The following is a 5,729-nucleotide window of genomic DNA, read 5'->3' as shown; positions in this document are numbered from 1 at the left end:
AGGAAATAGATTTCTGGACTCTAAAGGCATCAAGGGGTATGGGGAGAGCATGAGAGTACAGCATTGAGATAGAGGATCAGTCATGGTCCCTTTGAATGGCGGAGCAGGCTCGAAGGGCCAAATGACCTACTCCTGCTCCTATTTTCTATGTCTATATTTCAACTGAAGTGTGAAATCTGTACTTGTTTAAAAACATATTTTGGACATCCTCTTAATTGCTGAAAATATTTTTTCAGAAAGCATTGATTTTTATGGACACAATACCACCGAGCGGAATGCCATAATTCTTCAATGTCTCATTTAATATTGGAATTTGCATTCAAGTAATACTGAATATTTACGTTAAAGTCTTAAGTGAAATTGACAGGTCTAGTATCTTTGAAATATTGATAAGTAATAGCTGAGCCATGAATTTCAAAATGGATGGTGGACTGCATTCTTCATTGTTGCTTTGTAGCTGGATCATTTTACAAGTCTTTGAACAAATTTCTAATGATTGCCATTGAAAACTTGCAAGTTGACTATACATAATTAAATAGTACTATAGTTTGGATTTGGTTCTTGACGGTGTGTCACCTTGCCTCAAATCATTTTCAGGATTATGTGCAGAATGAATCAAAATGAACCAACAGTAGGCAAGTAAGTATATATATTGTGGAGGGGGGGAAGAAAAGGATCAACTGGGTGACTTCCATGATGTTATAGCTTAAGGAGCTATAACAAGTTCTGATGAAGAGTCATACGGACTCAAAACGTTAACGCTGTCTTCCTCTCCACAGATGCTGTCAGACCTGCTGAGTTTTTCCATTTAGTATTTTTTTGTGTTGTAATTGTGCAGATTGCTTCAAGTAATGTATATAATCGTAGCTGGTTGACCTGGGAACTTAAGTTTTATTTTTTTCTAACACTATTGCTTTTCCCATAAGACTTTACAAAAATAAATTTAACAAACCCAATCACTTCCATTTTTGGCAAGACTGTGTTAGGGGAAATACAGTAAGAATTTATTGAAAGGGAATGAATTACTTAAAATCTCCAGGTAGCCAGTGCTACCAAGCACATTAACAGTTAAATGTTACCAGATGAGCCTTGCGCAGCCTTAGGGCCTGCTAACAACAGAATGGCCTTGGGAGCCAGACTGGAGACAGAGGATGAAAATAATATAGATTAAGTGTGCTCTTCAAAGATAAGGAAAGGCCAGATGGTTCCAGCTTAGATTGGAGGAGAAAGCTCTGCCTGGGTGTAGGGGGATTTGTGTACCTATATGTTGACAAGATTGGAATCTGAACAATGTTCTTGTAAGTGATCAGTAGTGTATAAATAAGCTGTACACTTGTGATTTGGTAGAATTCTACCTCAAGCTGCTTTGAGGTGGCTCTCTCCTTGCAACTGCTCAAATAAACGATCATAACCTGTACCTGAGCCTCCTGTGGTTCGTTTGTCCAGGATACCACAACAATTTGGCGTAGTCGGCAAGATACCCGGATCGGATCCTCGGGACGGCTCTGCAAAGTGGGTGAATATACTTAATTTACCATCCGTAGTTAGCACAGTAAGCCTACTCGAGAACAGTCCTGTCGAGTATCAAAAGAATCGGGAGGAGGACTCAGTCAGGAGGTGCCGAGGTAGAAGACAGAGCCATGCTGGCGGGCTAGCGGAGCCGAAGCCGCGCAGGGAGGGTGGACCACTACCGTGAGAGGAGGCAGAGCTGCGCTGGTGGGCTACGGTTTGAAACAGAACCATAGTTGAAGCCACGCAGAGGCCAGACCCCTGGAGAAAACAAGTAGACCGCAAGTAATTAAGTTATCAGAGCTGCGCGAACTAACTGCACAGAGACAGACGGGAATACAAGAACAGAATGCCAACAGGAAAGTGCTATGGAACTCGACTGGGGAGCTGTGGACTCCATCACGAGGTTCATAGCGGAACAACAGAGAATGGGAATATGTGGAAAGATGATTGGGACCCAAAAGGTCTTCTACTGAATTTTTGTAACTTAAAAAATGAATTGATCTAAGTTACAAGAGCTGTTTGTGCTGAAGAGAAAGCGAGAGAGAGAGAGAGAGGAAGGGGGTACCTCTAGGGGAATTAATGAGCAGTGACAGGCAGGAGCAGAAGAAATGTGAGCTTCAGTCAGTTTAATTGTCCCTATAGGTAGAGCCTCCAAGATCCCTTTATTCCCCCCACTGCTACTTGAAGTTTCATTTAGAGTATGAGAGTTTTAAGTCATTAAGTTCAATATTATAGGAACATAAATACATACTTTTATATAGGTGTTTGTATGCAAGGAAGCATTTGTATGTGAGCTTTAATGTGTTTTCTTCCCTAAATTGTCATTTGTGTGTGTAGTTCAGCACTTTAGAATCGAAAGCTCCATATTAGATTAAACGAAACGTATACTCAAACATTCCAAAGTTTTGAGTATAAGGTTCAAGTTGAGATTTCTGGCAAAAATCGCAATTTGAAGGTATTGTAAAGATAAAAGGGATTGCCTTTGTTTGAGATGAACCAACCTTTGTACTACCCCCTTGCAGACTAGTATCACCAGCTTCCAAGCTGATTGGGATTGATACATACAAGTTACATTAGCTTATACGAGTTGATATTCTAAAATGCTGAGGGAAAAAAAAATACCTGAAATTCAAAAGGATTCTAGGAAAACCAAAAGACGTAAACACACAGTCTAGGTGGTTCCAATGGATAAAAAGGGGTTTCTTTTGAAGAGATGAGTTAAATATGAAAGGAAATCTGCATCCCAACAGCACTGTTATTTGAATTTGGGACAACCTTGAGATGTAAAGTACAGTGTAATTTAGAAGGTTACTTTTGAATAACTAGGATGCTAGCCAAGATAAAGAATGTGTCGATAAACATATGGGACGTTTAATCTTGATACAAATTAACACACATGAGAAAGAGGTAGTTTAATTTTGATAGTGTAAATTACAGTTCTTACAAAGTTTTAAAAATTGCAGTTTGGATCCCGATAAAGTTCTCAAAGGGGAATTTTTATTTTTAAAAGGTTTGACAACAATTGACACTAAATCAAATGCTGCAAGCTTTTTGTAATTGTCAGTCTGTTCCCAAAATATAAAGTTAAGCTCAAGACCTTGACAAAGTTTGGCAGAAATCCAATTTTTGGCCGAGTTAGTGAATCAGGGATAATTCTAAAAAAAAAAGGGTCAGACACAATTTAGTGGGTTACTTTTGAGACAATAAAATGTTGTTTGAGAAGATAAGGAAACAAAACATGTCAATGCCTGATTTCTATTTTAAAACTGTTATGAGAATACTTTATTGGACTGTAAAGTCTCTCCAGACAACCTGAACAAGATAATATGGTCGCTGTTGCATGTGTAAAATGTATGAGGAAAATAGGAGAAAGAGTTAGGGAAAGAGAACACAATATACAAACTGCTTTAAGGGAACTGAATTTGATAATCTGACCATCAACTAAGACATTGGAACCGCACAGGTGGAGATAAGCAAGCAAATATCTAGAGACAGAGATCCCCGTTGACATGGAATAGTTAATATGGCCTAAAGAGTAAGGAAACATTTAAAATGATCAAGACAATAGAGAAACTGACCTCAAGAGAATCTTAGGATAATCATGGTCAGGGAAAAAAAACCTTAGAGGTAAAACTATGTGGAATCTGTAGTTGAGGCAATTGAAGGGTAAGGAGAAATAAAACTTAACAATTTACCACAAGATGGATACAGGTAAAGGGAAAGCTGGAAAAAGGCTAAATAGGTATATTACTGACTATATTAATGTGCCTGCGAGCTACAAAAAGTCAGACCACAGGATTAACACCCTGATGACAGGCAGAGTTAAGAGGCTTCCAGAGAGAGCCACCACTGGAATTGAAGATACTGAACCATTGAAAGATAGGATAAGAAGGTGCATTGTAGAGTTGTGTAGACAGCTTAAGGAATTGAGGTCCGACGTGGGACAGCAGCAGGAGATAGTAGACTGGAAGGAGTGGGGGGGGTGCCTACCCAGATGGATTCAGATCAGGGAACTTATTTCGCAGGAAGAGCCATTAAAGAAGTGTGTAAATTTATGAGGATTAAACAGAAATTCCACATTCCCTCCCACCCACAGACCTCGGGGATGGTGGAAAGTATGAACCGAACTTTAAAAAAAAACATTTCAAGAGACAGGGAACAGCTGGGCAACAGTATTGCCCAATATTCTGATGCACCTTAGGGCTACCCCAAGCAGGACCACCGGGTTCACCCCATTGGAACTAATGACAAGGAGAGCAATGCAGCTACACAAGGGAATCATAGTAGGAGGGGGAGATGTAGGACCACTAAAAGGGAAGGGTGCGAGACTATGTGAGGGAAATGAGTAAGAATTGCATGAGTTAAGGAAGGAAGTCAGGGACCGATAGATGATTAAGGACATGGAAACAGATAAATCCAAAAGGCAACAACAGACCCCCAGGTGGGGATCAAGTTGATGGTTAAGATAAACCCAGAACGAACGGGGTTTGCACCCAAGTGGGTGGGACCATATGAAGTAATCATGACCAGAGATACATGCGCGTGCATGGACTTTAGGGGAAAGGGGTGCTGGAAGCACTGGTCACAACTGAAGCGTTTTCTTAACTGATTCCATTCACAGAACTAATCTCAACAACCGACTGATGATGACTGGGAAGGTTATCTGTTTAAGTTCACAGAATGTTAATTGCGGTGTCGACGTTCGTGGGCATGGCAATACTGTCAACAAGGTTGGGGATCATCACTGCTTGTCTCGCACGATCGAAAGCTGGATACCTGGCCAGTATCAATAGGTGGCGATACGTAAAGGGACGGACAGTATCACTGTAGTTGGCTATCTTGGGCTAGGTCAAGGGCCAAAAGGGGGGACTGTTAGGGGAAATACAGTAGGCATTTATTAAAAGGGAATGAATTACTTAAAATCTCCAGGCAGCCAGTGCTACCGAGCACATTTAGGGGAAATACAGTAAGTATTTATTAAAAGGGAATGAATTACTTAAAATCTCCAGGCAGCCAGTGCTACCAAGCACATTAACAGTTAAAGGTTACCGGATGAACCTTGTACAGCCTTAGGGCCTGCAAACAACAGAAAGGCCTTGGGAACCGGACTGGAAGCAGAGGATGAAAATAATATAGATTAAGTGTGCTCTTCAACAGATAAGGAAAGGCCAGATGGTTCAAGCTTAGATTGGGGGAGAAAGCTCTGCCTGGGTGTAGGGGGATGTGTGTACCTATATGTTGACAAGATTGGAATCTGAACAATGTTCTTGTACATGATCAGTAATGTATAAATAAGCTGTATACTTATGATTTGGTAGAGTGCTACCTCAAGCTGCTTGAGATGGCTTTCTCCTTGCAATTGCTCAAACAAACGATCGTAATCTGTACCTGAGCCTCCTGTGGTCAGTTTGTCATAGCTACCACAACAACTGTAACATGTAGTTCAAAAGAATTTGCAGGATGTAAATGTAATTTCTTCATTTAGAGGATGAATTTTAATCAAGAAATGTATTGTTCTTGTCCTTGATCCCATTGTTAATCCCCAATTAAGTGCATTTTAAGTTTAATAAAAAGCTGTCTGAAGTACAGCTTTTCAATACAACATAGTTTAGGGGATTGATAAAATTTTTGTTCACATGTCAAAGTGACAAATACCTTCTTTGTAAGGTCTTCAAGTAGCAGTTTTACTTTGTTAAATAAATTTACACTGTTGGAGG

The sequence above is a fragment of the Cetorhinus maximus genome, chromosome 11 (genome assembly GCF_964194155.1).
Source record: "Cetorhinus maximus chromosome 11, sCetMax3.hap1.1, whole genome shotgun sequence".
Lineage (NCBI taxonomy): Eukaryota > Metazoa > Chordata > Chondrichthyes > Lamniformes > Cetorhinidae > Cetorhinus > Cetorhinus maximus.
This window is presented reverse-complemented; position numbering follows the sequence as displayed.